The following is a 20,735-nucleotide window of genomic DNA, read 5'->3' on the forward strand; positions in this document are numbered from 1 at the left end:
CAGTGGAATATCTCAAATGAATAGATCGGGACAAAATTGTGTACAGATATTCTTTTGCCAGATGATGCATTGTTATGACCATAGGTTGCCATTTTGTGTGTCTGAGTGAAATATCTGACCAAATATTGGATGTATTACCATTAAATTTGGTACAGACATCCAAGCCTTCATCCTCAGGGTGAACTGTAATAACCGATGATCCTGTAATTTTCATCTAGTGCTATCATCAGATCAAAATTGCAATTTTTCTACTACTGTACATTGGTGTAGAACTAATCACCTGCCAAACTAATGAAATTCCCATCAGCCTCAGCTGCACTGTGTGTAATGCTGATTAGCAAACATTAACACGCTAACATTCTGAACTAAGATGGTGAACATACTGAGTATACCTGCTAATCCTCAGCATTATCAAATTAGCATGCTTACATTTTAGCACGTAAGCTCAAAGCACAACTAAGAACAGCCCCCAGCTGTAGACTCGTAGCCTTTCTATAGCAAACATGCAAAAGGTTGTAAACGTAGTAAACATTATATCTGCTGAACATCTGTATGTTAGAATAGTCACTGTGAGCATGTTAGCATGTTATTCAGTCTGAAGCTCATGCCACAAGCCTGGTTGTAATCTCTCGATATGGTTTTATATCATCTTCAAAGCATCAGCCGACGTCTCTAATCTGTGCTGCGTCTGTGTGTTAGGAGTGTAAAATATTAGGTTTTTATCTAAATCTAATGCACAGGGCATTTTACCCATTATCTTCCCTTACAAATGCCTGTAATGGATTACCGATGCCACTTTGCGTGTGTGTATGTGTGTGCATGCGTGTCTTCCAGCAGGACCACCATAGCAGCAGATTAGGTCTCTAATCACTGGCTCTCAGGTATAAAGACTTTCTGTGTGAAAGCAGCAGCCTCTCTTTGTCTTGCCTGACTTTACCAGCTAATCTGCCTCATGGAGACTAAACACTCCAACACCGGGCTCTGTACCAGAGGCCAAAGGTCAAGCGCCATTAAGTGTCAAAACACGGCGATTCACTGATCTTTAGATGGGGCAGACGCAGGAAGGAGAGCCGGAGAAAGAAACACATTCACATCATCAGAAGATTAGTGGACATGCTTACTTTTATTGGTTAGTAAGCTCATGAGCGGAAACAGTGTCTAAGCAGAGAACGTTTGTCTGTCTTCATCACACAAAGTTTGTTTCTGTTTTAACCGTAAATGTGGGTTGTGTGTACTTTGTTTGACAGCTGAAAGTACTCAGATGTGATAAATGATAATGTTTTGTAGAAGAAAAATGATCCTAAGTATTGCATGAAAATAATTAGGTTTAGTTCCGTCATTTCCAGTGTCAATGTGAACTGTGTGGTGCACTGCTATGGAGTTTCTAAATAAACTTGTAACGGGCCCTTTTATATGAAGAGGCTGCCTATTCTAGGGGCTCTCGAGGTAAATGACATGAACCTATCCATCTTACTGATGGAGACGGATGATCATTGGTAGCCCATTAGTTGATTCCTGGTTAAGGGTCAAGGGTTAGCAGCTCTGTTCTACTACAGCTGTCTGTCAGGAGCTGGAGTATAAGACATAGGCATTCTTCAACCCCCCAGAGAGGGTGTGGGTGAAGACCAGATGCTCTTTTTCTGCTGCCTCTGCTACTGTGGAGAAGATGTAGATCTTATCGCCTAAAATCAGTTATATATCTGTTTGATAAAAAATACTAATTTTATGTTGTAAACACTCATTTGTCCATGCACAACCAATCGACATTTCACAAGCTTCACAAATTTTTACTATGTGATTAGTCTTTATGAGCTGTACTGAGAACTGAGTAATAGAGTTATTAGGATGATATTGAGCAGCAAACAGTGTAAACAACTATTTAAATGTTGCCTATTGAAATTGTACATTTGTTTATTACTGTAAATAATCTCACATAAAAACAAGAATAACTTCATCGGACAACAAAGTTAAACTTCAGTATGTCTATGTGAGCCATTTTTAAAGATTTCTCTTTTATGGAGACAGTTGGTCTTGCAGCTGGAAGACAGACAGAGGTAGGGAGGTCAGGAAATTGAGGAATGGGAACGCATTGTCGGTTTTGGTCTTGTTTTGGATTTGTTGACAAAAACATATAGATATAGAATATTGTCATTGACATAATCCTTAAAACAAGGAATTTCCGATCTGAAATGAATCACAATATAGCAACCCCGAAGTCCATTTGTTTCCTCAAATTTCAACAGAAGTTAATGTAACTTGACAGATTGGATGATAGTGTTTCCAGAACTCCAGAAACTTAGAATAATTTGGTGAATAATATGTACTCAGAATCAGGGAGGATTTATATTGATATTCAGGGAAAGAGAACACCTGAAAAATGTTTCTTTATATTGATGCACCCAACTCAAGCAAATACTTACTGAGCCTTACTAGACCACAAAGAGCTTGGACCAACATATAGACAGGTTGTGCGAGACCGTACCTGTCAATACTGACCTAGCATTATATCATATCAGTATAGTGTATATATCAGATTATAATATATATCTGTATGAAGTTAATTGGCATGAAAACAAACAGAAGTGATGTTTGATTCAGTATCAACTCAGTAAAGTGGTTTGAATACGTATCGTATACGTAATCGTATTTGAGTGTTGAGATGCTGGAATTTGAGGGTGAGCTGCAGGAGGTTATAAAGGCCTAATGAAAGGCGTCAGCTGAAGCTGCCTCAGCCACCTCTGAAGTGGCGCGTGCTGGATGATGAAGTGTTCCAACCTTGCAGATTAGTGGCTTTTGAGCTGTGATCTCACACCATTCAGGCCCACACACGGTGTTATACTGCATTTGTGTGAGAGAAACTACTTCATTTGGATTGATGAGCATCCAGGGCAAGAAGAAAATACCCTCGCCTTCCGGAGCATTAATCCATGCATGGTTAATGAACCGTGATGACCCGCTTTAAACTGTGAATAAGAAATAACCGCTCATTCCACATAACTCGAGTCCAGAGAGAATTTGTTCCTGATTTTGACTGATTGCATGACTTTTGCTGATGTATTTGTTTACCGTGGTTTTACTCTTTGGTAGACCATGAGGGAAGCTCAGAATATGCTTTGGTTGAATGGGAGAAGTAATGGAGGAGTGGAGAGGAGAGAAATGGTTTGGAATTACACTGACCTCATGAGGAACGTGGCAAACATTTGGGATTAATTCCACCCTGGACTTCGAAGACCTTGTGCAAAAATATAGAGCTCGTGTCCGAGGAAGTTTTGGAGCCAGTGAAAACAAAGAAACTGTAGGGCACATTAGACTGTAAGTCCACTTCTCCTGCAGTATCCCTTAGTATAATAAATGAATGTATCAGTGAATACCCAACTTAAATCCAGAGCAGTGTTATGGTTTACTGTGTAAACATGGAAAGTAATCAAACTAAATATGTTTCCAATAACCTTCTACTCAACTAAGGCTACCTGGCTGAATTATCTGTGACTTACAGTACCAGAAATCATTGCTCAATCAAATAGCTATAACTTTCCAGTGAGAGTGGAGTAGCATGCCCAGGGAGCAAGCTCTTTAGGAGAAAATCCAGGTTGTTCTATTGTGTCTCTAAGAAACAACCATAAAATCATTACATACATGCGCTAAAGGGTGTCTGCCTGGCTGTCACTGTCTCACTTCACCTGTTGGTCTGGATCCAGTCAGGGTCTGTGAACACACTGACTGTCAGGTCCAGGATTCGTCAACTGCCCTGCTGTCGCTCAGGTTTAAATTTTGAATTTCTTATAAACATTACATAAACTTTAGGAATGTCAATATGGCACTTCTTTAACAATACAAGCTTGCAAGGCTACCAAAAAATGTGCTTTCTGATACGGCAACGTCAATTGTGTCAGGGTTTTGAGGTAAGTAGGACCCAAATGCAGCCAACACATCGGGGACGGTGCAGACAGGTTTATTTAGCACAAGATCCAGAGAACAACAGAGAGACAACAGGGATAAACAGACGAACCGACAATGACAAAGGGGAGCACAAAGACTATATAGACAAAGGAGGCAAGGGTGATTGCACACAGGTGAAACACATTAGGGCGGGGCAGACAATCACCACACAAACAAGACCAAGACAGGAAGCAAAACACTGAGACACACAAGGAAACCTTATTACAAAATAAAACAGGAAGTGAGAAAGTCCAAAACAAAACTAACAAAAAGTGTCTGCCATAGCAAACCATGACAAATTGGTTACGTGATCCTCGCCTTGCAGGTCATAGAGGTCTGTCAATAGAGCTCACAGCCAATCAGAATTGTCCACTGACATACCCCCTCAGACATCTCTAATATTTCCCCAAAGAACTACTTTTGTAATGTGATTGCTGTTTGACTTTACTGAAGCTGCTGAATGATGCATTAATACAAGACTCTCCATCCCCACTAGCAACAAAATTATAGAGTCCCAGTTCTTTTTGGATGCTATCCACACACCATCACCGCCGGTCACATTTTGGTGCGTGGTAGTAATATTTCACCAGCCCACACTGGAAAATACGACTTGCTGTTCATCCCATGGAGCTTATCTGATACTCTGGGTGAATCATGCTCAGCCTGGTGTGTAGTTTTAAAGAAAACTCTGAGGTGGCTTTGCAGCGTGCAGCAGAAAATTCATTCAGCATGTGTCACACAGGTTGGCAACAAGGGTAGATTCTCTCTAATGACTTTAACGTGAATTTCACTGGGGAAAGATTAGATAATGCCATTTGATTCAAAAGAGTTGGGCACATAAGGACATTCACCTGAAACTTAAAGTGAAACAACTGCCAAAGCTTCTCCTACAGCAATAATCTGAACTAGTATGGATGTAGCTTTGATCGCCCCGCCTTGTGGTACAACTATAAAACTTACAACTGGGAGAGGTTGGTGAGTTTAATACGATGCCTTATGGAATAACCCTATGTTTGCAAATGTTGGCCATTTCCAGTTCTTTGTACTTATATGCTCCATATGTTTTAATGATGTTATCGTTTCCTCACCACTACTGCTGCCAGGGCCCTATAAATTGACAAAGAGGCTGCAAATTAAAATAAAACTACATCATTTCTTTAAACCAGCAACCCTTAAATGTGTGTGTATTGTTTGGGTGACAAAGCAGATGTTGGCGGGTTGCCAGCACCTCAGCAGAGTTGTTTCACACCACCAACCTGCTCTGGCCTCATTCCTGTGTGGCTTGTGGCCATGCATATGTATGTGTGGGGTAACTGGAGAGTCACAAACACTGTTAGAGGTTGCATTTTCAGCCATGGGTGGACCGATTTCTGGCCACAAACTGGATATTTCAAGCAATGTTATTATCATTTCCCTCACTGACGTGCTTCCCAGTCGCCTGTTCCACACGCAGGTACACAGAAAGGAGTCTGGAAATCAGTGGGTACTAAAGATATAAGTCTGAAGGCCAAACTACCACAACAGTTCCAAAATCTCTTCCTCTCCATATGTTAAAGATGAAGTTAAAGATGGGACTTAAAGGACATATTCACATATGCCAAATGTCAACAGATTAATATTACACGTCAGATCTGATGAAGTGAACACATAGAAACCACTACCATGGTGCATGGAAAAGTGCCTCGCTGGTTTGTTGAATCCAGCTTTGTTTCCCCCTGGAATGAGTGGAAACTCCAAACCAAAATTTCCCTGATTCACAGTCCAACCTTATTGGCACTTTGTCATCTACAATCTCTGGTGTTTTCTTTCTGTTTTGTCTTGAGTGTAAAAACTCACATCATGGCCCTAATGGAGTTGTGAAACATTGTGAAAAGTGCAACACCAACCCCATCAGATGCAAACATCCGCCATCATATAACTTCAGTGATGACCCGATGAAGTTGTTTGGACTGTGTGGAGTAGTGAAGACGATGGAGCTTGACAGTTTGTGGTCAGTGAGCCCAGCTGCCCATCTGATTCACTATAAGGTCTGTTTTTCCAGGTGTGGTACTTGAAGCTTCAGCTCCACATGCAACTTTGTTTTTTTGCTGTGTTACCAAGAATTGCCATGGGAATGTGGGAGCCAAACAAAGAATGATTTATTTATTGCTGTTTTTGCATCTATGTATTATAAACACTACTTGTATTTATGGCACTATGGCACTCAGCGTATGTGGTTTTACTCCTCTCTGCCAAGCCCCTGATCAGTACGGCTCAAAGCAGACATAACAATTCTGACTCTTTGCCTGATCTGCTGTTAGACAGTATTTAGCATAAGATTGGGGGGGGGGGGGCTGCTACACTGGTAGGCCTAATGTATATAAAAATGTTGATGTCGGATGCCAAAATTTTTTTTCTCTTTTCCGTTAACATGTCATTTCCTACAGTGTCCTTTCTTTTAATCCTTGATTTGTTACCGTGTATAGGTTTTATTTAAATGTCATCACAGGTAAATACAGATCTTAATGTAAATGCAGATCATATGTTAATAAACCATTCTGTTAGCAGCGTTACAAAGGCCTCTTTGTTTCGGAAGGGTTGCTGTGTCCCTGCCAATGTTGAGCCCAAACCTACACCCTCACAACAAAGGTTTCCTAACATTAACCAAATAGTATTTTTAAATCCAAATCATAACATTTTTTTTTAACCTAACAAAGTCAAAGTCAAAGCCAAAGAGGCAGAAGATCACTGAACGCTCATATGTGATGCAGTGAAAGGCTGGAACAACTTTTAGTTTGAAGAAATGTTCAGTACATGGAGACATGATGTTTACAATCTGTTATGCCTAGAAGACCAGTAAAACTCTGAAACTGGGTCAGCCTCATGTTGATATGGGACACTCCTCACTGCTGATAAGAACTAAGTCAACAAATCACACATTAATCACCATCCTAATGCACCACTTCTATATTTGCACTTAGATACGACCATACATCTGCCAATAGTATGAGACCAACAGTATCTGATACTAATATCGCTTAACAGCTCTGCTTTTTATTTTTCAGTTTAACCCCCCCCCCCCCCCCCAGTAAATGGATGTGGGGAGAAAGCTCTGAAAGCTAATTTCTCTTTGTTTTGACAGCGCCATCAGCTCTCAGCTCAGTGTTGGCTGTGAACACTTGTAGTCCTGTCATGCATCTGGCCCGAGGTTAGAAATTGAAAACTTTCAGATATCCATCTGCTCTCACTACACTGTGTGAGTTGTGAAATCAATCAAAAGGCTTCCAAACTGCAAACACTATCCACTACTAAAACATACAGTGAATAAGACGTGTGATATTAGAGTGGTAACAGATTTAGGTATTATTCTCAGGTTTGAATTTTAGCAAAGACAGTCAGGGTGCTGTTTCAAGCCTGTAAACTTTGGTGTGCTGATCTCTCTGTGAGCATTGAATATTCTTAGTATCAACACAGCATTAAATGTAACAGGGAAATCAGTCCAACAGATTGTTTTGCAGGCCCCCCTGCAAATTATCTGCAGGAGGGCCTGATCTGACATCCACTGGCACAAACGAGGGAAGACTGTGTGTGTGTGTGTGTGTGTGTGTGTGTGTGTGTGTGTGTGTGTGTGTTGTGTGTGTGTGTGTGTGTGTGTGTGTGTGTGTGTGTGTGTGTGTGTGTGTGTGTGTGTGTGTGTGTCTGTGTATATGTATACTTTATACAGTACACACTCACAATGGATGACATGTACATATTGCTATTGGAGGTCTGTTTGGGATCTGTGATTTATATGTATACATATATACTGTATGTATATAGACATTTTATTTATTATAAGTGATAATAAAATTACGAAATTCTTAGGATGTGTCTAATAGACATAACCCCTACTAAATTTTCAGTTGCATAATTGTTAATCCAATAGGATTTCTATAGAGATCATATTGAGTGCTGAAATTCCGCTGTGCAATGAGACGAAAATGCACCATAGTTTTATCTGACGTGGGTTCAGGAGTTAAGATGATCTTATTTTTCAGTGTACATTTAAATCAGCCCAGAAAATCTGCTGTAATCTTGCAAAAGTCTGACTGAGCCCTGACAAAGTATTGCTTTAACATTATATATAAATATGCATGACAAATGCTTGTTATATGACGAGCATATTTTGGCAGAGTGCACTGGATTAAAAGGCAGATTTCTAAAACCTTCCTGCTGTTTTATAGCATTCATATTTCTCTATGTAGTACTGTGTTAAGTCAGATGTTGTGCTTTTATGTTATATAATATGTTATGTGGAATAGAAATGATTGGTGGGCGATTGTTGTGATTCTGACCCTCTGGTTATTACAGATGATGTCACTGTGTGATGATTATTTTCTGTGGTGTTGTAGACTAACTCTTGAGCTATGGAGTCTGACCTCTATGGGAATGGGATTTGACCCCCTTTGACTTTCCATCTCGACTGCCTTTGATGTGTTCTCGTTATGTGAGACTTGACCTCTCCCCTGGCACCCTGAACATTCACTTTGATTTAGGCCTCAGCGTTACATCAGTCACAGTTTCCTTGGTAGGGAGTTGCAAAATGTCACTATCAGGGCCAACAGGGGGGGTTACCTGCTTACAGGTCACATGCTCTTCTTGTGTGACAGAGGGTAGAACTGCTCAAAAGTATCCATTTCAAATGATGGATTATGAATGTATGAAATTTTTTAACCTTGTCCTGATCACATTCATTTTAATGGAATAGAGTTAATTATGTAAAAGTAGCATGTGCACAGTGTTGATAATTGTGTTAGGCTTTTACTTCATCACTTTCCATAAGCAAGCACCAAGCTCAGCCCAGCAGGGACTCGGGCATGGCAATAATATCAGCGGTTCCCAACCTTTTCCAACTCATGGTCCATTTGAAAATCTCAAAATTGTTTGTGATCCACATCCTTAAAAAGTGCTCTAAGAACCAAATAATACGTTCTCAGAGCACTTTTTATTTTAACGATAACGATCGAACATTCAGGACTGAAATGAAAGCAGGGGAATCTCAATGTTTATTTTGTTTGATGTGGAGAGATCAATTGTTGATTCACTCTCTGTCTCTTGACTCTCTTTCCTTTTAAGTCTTCCTTTTGCTAACCTGCTATCCATGTTGATACTCTATTTCTTGTCATGGATGTAATCTTTTAGCGTGCAATCAGAGACTGAGATAGCAAACGAATATACGGTGTGGTCCAGCCGGTGACAACATAGAAGTTCCAATCATTGGCTTATCACAGTGCTCTTTGTATATGTAATTTGTTCTCTGTTGCAAATGATTTGCTGGCCCACTTGCAATACCTACCTTCGCAGCCCACCAGTGGGGCCCACCCCACAGGTTGGGAACCACTATTCTAGTCATTAAGTCCACAAAACTGGAAAAAAAAGTTTTTATTTTAGTCTCATCTCACTGGATGTGACCCATCCGGTGAGATATAAGTACTACAACCATATATTCCTTGTACCTTCAATTAATTTTGGCATTTTAACTGAAGATAAAATCACACATTGTTTCCAACCCTACGTCAGCATTGCTTTTTTAAAGGATGACCATCGTCCTCTAAAGGTAACCACATGGCCATTATTGTAACCATGACGATGAATGACCCCTAACCTTAAATCTCCACTGTGGAACTTTTGTCTCCCCCTTCTGGCAGTGAGAGTAATTATAGAAACACACCTCTCCGACGAGGAAAAAACACACCAATGGTGTAATCTGCGTTTGTCCTCGCGGTCTAGAGAGAGGGAGTGGGGAAAAAGGAGGTCCCATCCTCCCTGTTACAAGTCAGTGTACCATCAAAATGATTTTGAAGCTGTTATTTTAAGGTAAAATAGTTGCATAATGTTGCGTAAATGGTCTTGAGAGCATAAAAATGTGCAGTAAATTACACTTGCTTTTTTCTTTTACCAACTACCTACAGTGGGGTCCAAAAGTCTGTTGGGAAAGTGGTCTCAGACTTTCCCAATGAAGTGGTCTGTATATTGTAAAGTATAATGTTTTTTTGAATAATGGTTTAAACTTCTCTCCAAGTGTCATATACTTCACAAAATATCTCCTCAGCTATAAAGCATGAAGAATTGGAAACTCTGAGAGCACTTCTCCATGTGTTTTATAGTGGACACTAGTAGTTTGTCTGCCGTCACCCTAAAATTGAATCCATATTTTTCTGTGAATATCAGACAGAATACAATGGGCCATAAATCACTGTCATCCATGCTCCATCACTGAGCTGTCTGCCTGTTTTCAGTGCAAAGATGACCTATTTGAATTTTAAATGATTGAAGTTTTCCCTTGTATGTACTGTCTGACGTGGTCCTGACCACTGTTGCTAACACAAGGCAGCATTAGCAAATAAACATGCTACAACTGCTCCTTGCATAGTTGTTTGCCGAGGCAAAACCAACAGCTTTTGAATGTGACTTTGCAACCCACATGAAAACGTCATTGGCATTCCCCAAATGTCAGGATGTGTGTGAAAAGGCGAATGAATGGAAAACCTGGTTGCACATGGCCGAAACTCATCTAATAGCCAGCTGGGTTCATCAGGTCTGTGCCTCTGATTCCTTTAGCAGGGCCTTTGTGCTGGAATGAGCCCTTTCCTGCTGTTTCTTGCCCCGTGAGTTATGTAAGGCTGGCTGCGAAAGAAACTGGACTTCCACAGCGGCCGTCTGGACACTTGACTGCCTCTCCTTCACCCAGACATCTACCGTAGACAACGGGCTTTGAAACCCCATAACCTCACACTGTCTGGTTGCTATTTTCATCACCTGCAGGTTGGCCTGTGTCAAAGATTCCATGTCATTTTATGTTTTGCCTCAGCGTGTTACCAAAAGTGATGAAAGGCCGATCAGATTGGTTAAACTGTGTTCCTTTTGGCCTGAAATTCTCTAGAGTTTCCCTTCTTTGGAAAAGCTTCATGAGGGAAGATTGGTTGTTGTGAGGAGAGGCCCAGGCTGATTTCAGTAGGCTGGAGTGGAATGAGGTGGGGGTGGGTTATGGTTTCCCGAGGCCAAGCGCTGGAACTGGTCCTCGCTTGTATAAAAAGAGAGGGTGATTCAGGCAATATGTTGAATATTTGTAATGTGATGGAATCCTGTCAAAGTCTGAGCGTGCCACGGAGGGTGGGAGGCAGAAGGAGCAGAAGAAGAGTGCATTGTCTTTGGAGAGTCATACAGTATGGAGAGAGGAGGGTGTGAAGGGAAAGGAAAGAGACGGGACTGGAAAGAGAATTCCTGCCCGTCACGTTTCATTTTCAAGTGATGAGAGCTCTGTGCCGAACAAAAATGACTGGGTACTGTTTTCTTGCTGCTAAGATAAATTCCTAGAAGAAACACACATAAAAAACACTGCCCTCAGATCTCCTGCAGGAGTGTATTTTTCTGATCGAACAGTCACATGGAACCAAAGGGTTACATGTGCTTAGGTAGAGGCTGAGACCTGGATTATGAGCTTGTGTTTGTTGAGCTGATGCTAAATTATTCACCCACTACCCGGATCCCTTTTGTCGTTTCTATTTATTTTTTTCTTTTTGTGTTTACAGAGCACATTTTCCTCTTCCCAGAGCTCTGTTGCATATTTAGTTACTTTGACCATCATCCTTTCCATTGCAATTAGTTATTTTTGAACTGGGCAGAGTTCGCGTCGGCCCAGGCTGCGGCATGAACATGGTTATTGATTGGCACTGCCAGACCCCCTGTTCTCACTGTGTTTTCTTCTTCTCCTCTATTGGTTCAGTCAGTTGCTTGGCTGATTCATGTGCTGCAGCATGACTGTGTTATTTGTAATGCCAACAACTTCACTGCTTTGGCTTCACTTACTTAATTGCCTTGGAAATTACCAGTATTAAAAAAAGAAGTTATGAAGCTGAGTTGCTCTCCTGTTACAGTATATGGATACTTCTCCAGTAGTTCACTTATAGCTAAGTGCAAAAGCTACAATAAAATATGACCTGCTGTAAAAAAAAAAAAAGAAGCAAAACACAACGTCTTCTTCTCTGTCCACCATTAACTTATTAAATACCACTCAGGAAAGCGAGCAAGAAAGTTAAAACCAGCGGTTTCATTGCCTAAATAGTGTGCCGTCAGTCCATTTCTACAGCTTGTGGTCAAATCCCACATCCAGTCATAGAAATTTCCCTGTCTCCCTCTGAGTGCACTGTGTGTCTGTGTGCAAATGTCATTCCTTCAGAGGATGCTGCACTCAGCTGGTCCAGTAGGATGACAGTCAGACCCACACTGATGTCTTTGATGAAAATTGATATTCAATACAAATTAAAACATAGAGCAAAATCCACAACACTGTTTATCCTCATATCATGGCCATGGCGGAAATGTTTGGTTTTACTTTGACAGAGACAAAACCAAGACCCCACTGTGGCCAGTAACCAGCCAGCCTCAAATCCCTGTGTATCTTTGTTTGTCCCTGCTTTGGCTGCTGGGAAACCGCGGTGTAATAAACGTGTTGGTGGTTGTTCTGGTATTAAGTACGTTTGCCCATGGACCTTCACAAGAACCAGAGCTACAACAAGAACTCGGTTCAAAAGAGTACAGACTGCAGTGTCTCAACAACTATTAGATGGATGGCCATGATGTTTAGACATTTATAGTACCCTGAGGATGAATCCTACTGACCCCTTGACTTTTCCTGTAGTGCTACAAGGTTGACATTTTTATTTCTATTTTTATCTGGAACTATTGGATATAACTTTGGTGATCTTTAAACTTTTCATCAAGTGCCACCATCATGGCAAACTTTAATTTTCCCAAATCTTTATGACTTCACACCTGCAGAGTTGATGCCATTTTCATCAGCTAAAGTAGTGAACATTTTACCTGCTTAACATTAAAGCATAGTCATAATGAGCATGTTAGCATCCTGACATGCATTTAGCATTTAGCTCAGAGTAGAGCTGCTGACATGACTGTCTTCGTCTTTTGTCATTATATCTTTTTTTTCAATTCAGTTCAATTTTACTTGTATAGCTGCAAATCATAACATACATTATCTCAAGGCACTTCAGAAGGTAAGGTCAAGTTCTAACAGTACTATACAGAGAAACTCAACAGTTACTGTAGCACTGGAGGCCAAGGTAATGCCATCCAGAGTAACTATATTATCAGATAATGTATAATCTGGTTTCATAGACAAATACAGCTGGGTGTCATATGGTAACAATGGAAATGTAGGTGGTGCTTCCTGATAATATTGCCAAAAGGAAGCATATAAAGGGTGAAGAGTATCAGTCCTAGCACAGAACCCTGTGGGACTCCATGACTAACTTATGTGTGTATGAAAGAGCCATTGTTAACATTAACAAACTGGAATCTATCTGAGATAAGTATGACTTAAACCATCCTAGTGTGGTTCCTTTAATGTCAATGACATGTTTTAGTCTCTGTAATAAGATCTTGTGATCGATGGTATCAAATGCAACACTAAGATCTAATTGGACAACTGATTTATTTTAAGGTCAAATAGTTGAGCCAGCAAACTCACATGTAATGGATTATTATGCAAATGTGAAATATGCACAGTGTTGATATTTGGCATCTCAGTTTTGACCTTGTCACTCCCAACAAGGAAGTGCCAAGGGCAGCAGGGAGTGGGGAGCCACAAGAATAATTTTCCAGGTCATGAAATCCCTAAAACTGAAGAAAAAGTTAGTTTATTTTTGCCTTGTCTCACCTGATGTGACCCAACACATTTCTGGTAACAAATAATGGCACATCAAAATCTGTGGTTTATTGTTATGTTTTTAACTCTTTGGTCATGACCATTTGAGCCCTGACCGAGTGTCGAGTTGATTAATCTATTCTAATGTACATAATAAACTCCTTTTATTGGCAGCTGCATGATTTTTGTTTCTGTGAAGGCCTGTTGAACTTCCCAGCTTTAATAAAATGATACCTCAAATATCCCAGTAGCTGGTCTGGCAGAAGGATACAGTGTGTTCATTTTGGAGTGATGCTCTGGTTTGAACCTGTTTTGAAAAGCCATGGATCTCCACCTGAGAGTTCTCCCATTGAATAAATGTGTTTCTTTTTCTGTCAAATGCAGACTGTACCTTGGATATCTCTCTGCTTTCATATAGCATAAGTGTCATACTGTGCTAGAAACCACACTGTAATCATTCCTCTGTACATGTTCATGGCCCATTTTGCACACACACACACACACACAGCTCATTATAGACTATCTCAGTGTGATGCATGCCATTGCTAAGTGAGTGTGTGTGGCACCACTACAATCCTAGAGGGTGACATGGGCTTACATCACAGAGAGTGCTAAATGTGTCTCACTATCTCTCTGTGCGAGTTGGTGTGTGGTTACTGTCATACCCCCATCTGAGAGACACGCAGCTTCACATGGCTAACATAACTTTTCTAATTGCATAACGTTGAAGAGACAGTATATGTCAGCTATGTCAAACAGCTTATTGTAACAGTAATTGGTCTAACTGTAATGGTTTTTTTGAGTCCGATGACAGCTCCAGTTGGCTGATGGCTGGAACAGGTACAGAGATGTTTAAAAACAACAGTACGTCGTAGCACTATTTCTGTGGATTCCCTGTAAGAAAAAACACTAAAAGTTCCAGTTATAATGTAAATGAGGGTAATTCTGACTTGTGCACTGATTTTACAAAATCAAGATCAGTATGCTCTAAAAAGCTTCAGTGTAATGGCTTTTTACTAAATGTGGGGGTGTACTAAATGTAGTCATGATGAAACTGACAGTATTCAAAGAAGATGCTTATCTAATATGTGTTTTACACTCGTAATCATGAATATTACCTCTTTTTTAACCTGAGACTGCCCTGTGAAAAACAAGCCCGTAGGTCGTTTTTGCTGCAGGTTATTACCCATAGTTACATTTTGTTGCTAGGCGACATCTAGTGGCCGTATTTATCATGACAGGAGTAAAGGAAAAGGCGGGATGACGCTCAGGAGGTGGGTGGGTGGATGGGTCAACAAATCACAGCAATCTGACACAAGAGAGTGGTGTTCGATTCCCATGTGAAACCAGCAGTTAATGTTTTATCCATGAGTGTTCAACAAAGTTAACCACGTTGTTATTATTATAACCATGACATCAAAAAATCATCTCATGTTGAGCAAGTACTTATTTTAACCCAAATCATGATCTTTTCCTAAACCTTATCAAGCGTTATTTTAGTAACCGACAGTCAGTACGCCGCTCTCGGTACAGTTGCGTGTTTATTATGGTAACCATGACAACTGAGATACAGTACACATGCCACGGTAGGAGTGCTATTTCATGAGACACTCCTATGGGTCGTACCCAGTCGTACCAGAAGGTTGAAAAAAACCACCTGTATGGTTGTTTAGGTTGGAGGATTTGTTGGGTTATAATGTTCTCAAACTCATGATAATGCCGTGTTCCCGCTGTATACAGTTTGCAGTGGTGGCCCTCTGTCAATTGCTGCGTCAGAATCTTAGGAAATCTCATAAAAAATACACTACGCTACAATACACAACTCTGCAGAGGGCTTTCAATTTCAAACGGGTCACACCGGGTCCAGTCGGATGTCGATGAGCCCGATCGAGGAGAGGCAGAGAGGAGAAAGATAGAATGGGTCAATCAGCTCTGACGAAAACATTAAACTGCAGCTACTCATCTTAGCCGATGCTCAGCATCGCTTTCAGTGGTTAAAATGTCGTCGCTGGTGGTACGTCATATCAACTGTCACTAATTAATGTTAATTCTGTCAGTAATTTATGCTTAGGTCTGAATTAAACTTGGTTGTTGTCATTTTGGGTGCTCGCTACATGACGTTAGCACTTGACAAAGATAATTTTTTGAGGGAAGAGGTGTGTGCTGTTGTGATAACTATCTGTTCCTTGTTCATTGAACATAAATTCTGTCATGTCATGTCTGTCATTCAGTTATATAGTAGGTTTAAATGTAACTCATTGTTTTGTAACTTTGGCTTTGCCTCTCTTAAATTCACTCTCCGTCAAAGTGACATTTGAGAAGCTTTTACAAAAATGTCAGGCATTTGTTTTTTTCTAAAGGAAAAAGTTCAAGTTACACACAGTAACAAAACAGGAATTGTCTGCACTTACTTGACATTTACCTCCTCCCTCTGGGCAGAGTCACCCTGCAAGATGTTGGCTTCGCTCAGCTCCAATTAGGGCCCTTTCAAACAAATTTAGAAAATCAAGGAGAAAATCCGCTGTCAAACTTTGTCTCAGGGGACACAGACCAACAATAAAAACTTGTCTGTTGTGGCAGATTTGAAGCTTAATTAGTTGGAGAAATCTCATACTGTGTGAGTGTGCCCTTTAACACTGTTTTCAGTCTTTTCTCAGTGATTTGTGTTCATTGTGTCACCCGAACCTTCTGTAGCTCGCTAACTGACGGCGTCCAGCGCAGTGAAGATTAAGGTTATGCATTTGGAGTGAAGAATGGTGATTGGTGGTGTTTTGTGTGGACACGGGTCAATGACTGGGAGGCTGGCTTCCTCATGGGGCAAGGCGGTTATTCCTCCTGCCAGCACCCCGCAGCTTTTCCACAGTCCCTGGGGTGTGTTTTGTGTTGGGCTGCAGGTCAGTGGTGGTGCTGTTTCAGGACATCAGGTTGTTTTCTTTACCCTCTCTGTTCTCGCCACACTCTCTTACAGAAGGAGCCAGACATGGCAGCTCAGCGCTTTGTGGCCCTCCTCTCATCTAGAAAATGTGGCAACTGCTGTTCATTGTGGTTACTTCTGCAGCAGCAGTCAGACACACGCGCACACATGCAAACACACACACATCTTAACTGTCTATAAGCATCAATATAATGGGAAATATGTTGCGGAACAATGATCTCCAACCAGGGGTGCTTACAGTTAAAATAGATAAGGTCATCTGATAGGGCTGTGGGCATACATTGAACAAAAAAGATGATTAAGAATAGGGAAATCTCATAATGGCCAAAACAGGAGCTGCAATTTTTTTGAGCAACGATTAAAATTTGTTACGGCAGACCATAAATGAAGCATTGTGGTGCTACAGAGATGACCCAGCGTACAAATCATATTCTCCAGATGTGAAGGAACATGCTTGTTTGGTACAAAACCCAACAAAAATCACATCATCATAATTTTTATGTGTTTCAGTGAAAGTAAAATGCAAAAATGACCATTCCAACTAAAATTGTGACTCGTATCGCAATCGAAATGTCTTCCAAAATAATCACTTTTTCTTTTTTTTTTTTTGCATATCGTTCAGCCCTAATTAAGAAAGAACAATAAAATCTTTCAACAGCAGTATTTATAGACTACAAATGATGCAGGAAATGTTCTGATTTTGCTTTCATGTTAACTTAAAAACATTAAAAACATCAGAGACAGGAATTTTCCTTTAACCCTCAACTCAAATCCTAAACCTATACTAGCAGCTAAAATGACGCCTTTTTTTTCCAACAATGTTCTCACACAAATTTGTAAACGACACTCTTTTTCCTGTTTTGTTTCTCTCTTCCACTGTCTTCTCAGGCTGGGAAATATGACTTCAAATGTCAAGATTATTTCAAACTCTTACCTTGATTACGATTAATGAACGATTACGTATTTTACATGCTTTTTCTGTACTATAGGTCTGTACTATAAATATGCTGAACCATTAGAGCTTGGATACACAGATGAAGTGTTAATTAAATATTTTGAACATTTGAAATCGAAACACATCGATTATTAATTAAACACAGTGGTGGTGTTACTTTTGGTGGCTGAAATTGTTTTTCTGCTGTTATTTGACTTCTTTTTGTTTGGAGTCATCTTCACTGAAGCCAAAATGTCCCCAAACATTTGTTTTAGGTAGAAGCAGCTCGGGTTGAGGCTCAGTGTTATCCGTATTGCCATTCACTTTGAGTGAACGGGGACTAATTTTAATGGACGAGGCAAGAAACTGAACAAGACGTCATATTTATTTAAAGGGACAGTTCATGAACGCAGTATTGGGGAAAGTACTAACCGAATTAACTGACATGAGAAAGATGTAGTCAGTGAGAGGTTCACACACACACACACACACACACACACACACACACACACACAGAGAGAGAGAGAGAGAGAGAGAGCCTGGGAATCTTTATGAACTGTGGACAAAAACCTCTCATATCATACACGTCCTCTTGGCAGCTGCTGTACAATGTCAATGATCCATTAAACTGTTCTTTTTTCACAATTTCAGAATCCTTGCTCTGAAAAGATCATCCTCTAAACACGCAGTGATGACGGATTTAAAACAGCATGACTCCTGACACCATGAGATACTGTTGGTTCAGTCTTCACTGATCTGGGTACTGTAGATGCATGATGGGATTTATTTGAGGAGTTGGTTCATGTGTGTGTGCGTGTGTGTGTGTTTTGCTCTGGGTCACAGACTCACAGACACTCCCGTAGCTCTGCTTTAATGTATGTGTCAGGGTCAAAGGGCATGAGGTCTACAGCTCTCCTGAAAGCACAGAGAGGCAGAAAATGAGAATCAGGGGAGGAGAGGAATGATGGCGAGCTGAACCTGAAATGTTTTTGGTAACATTAAGCTTGACAGAGATTAGGAATTACATAAATCCTGCCTGTCTTGTTTGATCTGTCTTATAAAGTTGTTTTCCAACAGTCATATTGTGGGGTCAGCCTTTCAGCCGCAGTGCTGCTCTTTCCCCCACAATTCCTCATAATGCTGGCAGTGGCTCACACTCAGCAGGCCACACTTTCCCCCTTCTCCTATTCCTCTCTCACACAAGTACTTTGTTTAAAGACGAATCATGTCCAGCTCCTCACAGTCTTTTACAGCTGTGCAGACATCAGCCAGACCCTTTTTGTGCACAGATGTGTAGATCTACAGACATATGCAGATGTGCGTCATTATATGGCCAGAAATGTTGAAAGGTGTTTAAAATGACAGATGCCAGATGTCTGTGGCCCAGTGACCTCTTTGTGACCCAAAGAGCTCTTTGCATAGGGAGGTCCATGTCGCTTTTGAAAGCTTCACGGTCAATTTCTCTTCTCAGCATCACAATCAGATTTATTTGTCACGTCTATAATTAACACATGGCATACATTGGAGTGAGATATCGTTCTCCACCGGTCAGGGGGTTATGACAGAAACACGTTAAAAACAGAGAAACATTAAAAACAAGATGCTATTATAGATATTAAAAAGACAAAACGCATATTAAAAACAGAGACGCATATTTATGTGTCTGTCATTTGTCATGTGTGCAATGTGTAATACAGTAGCTTAGGCGCTGGTATATTTTAAAGTGCATTTGTGTGTGCTATCTTGTTGTGTTAGAGGGAGGGGAGGGGCAGCATCCGAAGGGTGTTTAGAGTCCTGATGGTTTGGGGGAAGAAGCTGTTGCTCAGTCTGGCAGACTTTCCACAGATGCTCTGGTGCCTCCTTCCAGAGGGCAAAAGTGCAAAGAGGTGTCAGGAGGGGTGAGAGGGGTCATTCATTATGTTTGTGGCCTTTCTAATGCAGCAGTCTGTCACTTCTTCCCCTTTTCTGTCCTTTCTGTCAAATTTATGGCTGCAAACAGTGATTATTTGCATTATTCAGTTAACTATGTAGCTGATTAAATGTGAGATTAGAGGAAAATACTAGTTCCCCAGGTACATTTCTTTTTGTATTAGCAATAGAACCACTTGCAGAAACGATTGAACAAGATTCAAAGGTTGCAGGTTGTAACATAGCTACATATGAATATGAACTTAATTTATTTGCAGATTTATTTTCTTAACCAACTTGGCAATATCCAGGCCTTTTTTGCTAAATATTTCTAAATCAATAAGGAAAAAAAAAATGAATAGCAAGAAACATGTGGGCAACCAATAATAAATACTTTACAAAAAAAGGAAAAAATTTCAACAATCAAATACGAAACTAAACTAAAATAGCTGGTGATCAATGATCCATTTATAAAATGAATTGATTGATTAACAAATTGCTTTTGCTCAGTTCATGTTGAACTGTAATTTCCATTAGTATAATTTTCAGAAGTCTTGTTGACTCATCAAAATGCAAAGCCCTCCTGTGAGGCAGCAACACAGAGAGCAAAAACAAGCAGTGTGACATCACTCTTGTTACACTTGTAAGGATTTTTTTTTTTTGTCCAAGAGCTAACACTGCCTGTTCCAAGGGGTAGTTTCACTGTTATGTAGTAAACAGAATAAGTAAAGTTAAGAGCTGTTTAAACTGCAGCCCTCAGCGTTGTGTCTTTAAATGCCAAAACGTTTGAAAACATACAGTCTCCAGTGTGTGAGCTCAGCCTCACTGATTAGAGATTAGAGGGGACACAGTGTTTACCTTTGGAGAGCAAACATGCCGGGCCCCGGGGGCCATTGATGTTGGTTGCCATGTGTGAGCTCCTCTACTATTTAACTGTAATGCTTTGGTCATTGCTGCGACTGACTGCCCATCATTTGTGCTCACACACAAACACTGAACTGAGAAAGGTTTGTACAGTGTTTCCCAAAAGCTGAGGGTTTTAAGTTTGTTGTAGGTAAAATAAATGATTACGACTGAAGATGTTTTGAAGCCACACATCCAGATTGCTTTCAAAATGTGTATTTTAAGATGATGCCTGATGTATACATGTGGGATTTGCTCTGTACCTTATCCCTGACTCATCAAAGCATTTTTATGTGACACTTTTATGTTTTTCTCTCAGCTTAGTATATTTTATTTTTACTTTTAACAGTGTCTCATATTGTTTGCATTTGACATTTCGCCACTGTTTTATTCCACCAGCATTGACCTGGGACCGGTTTTTACTTTATGAGCAG

The 20,735-nt window shown here is 40.4% G+C and overlaps 1 protein-coding gene across 1 annotated transcript in view; it reads left to right on the plus strand.

The window, feature by feature from the left end:
- Positions 1 to 20,735, plus strand: part of me1 (malic enzyme 1, NADP(+)-dependent, cytosolic) — an 85,656-nt gene that overhangs the window by 39,797 nt on the left and 25,124 nt on the right. The gene's annotated exons all lie outside the window — the stretch shown is intronic.

The sequence above is a fragment of the Seriola aureovittata genome, chromosome 7 (assembly GCF_021018895.1).
Source record: "Seriola aureovittata isolate HTS-2021-v1 ecotype China chromosome 7, ASM2101889v1, whole genome shotgun sequence".
NCBI lineage: Eukaryota > Metazoa > Chordata > Actinopteri > Carangiformes > Carangidae > Seriola > Seriola aureovittata.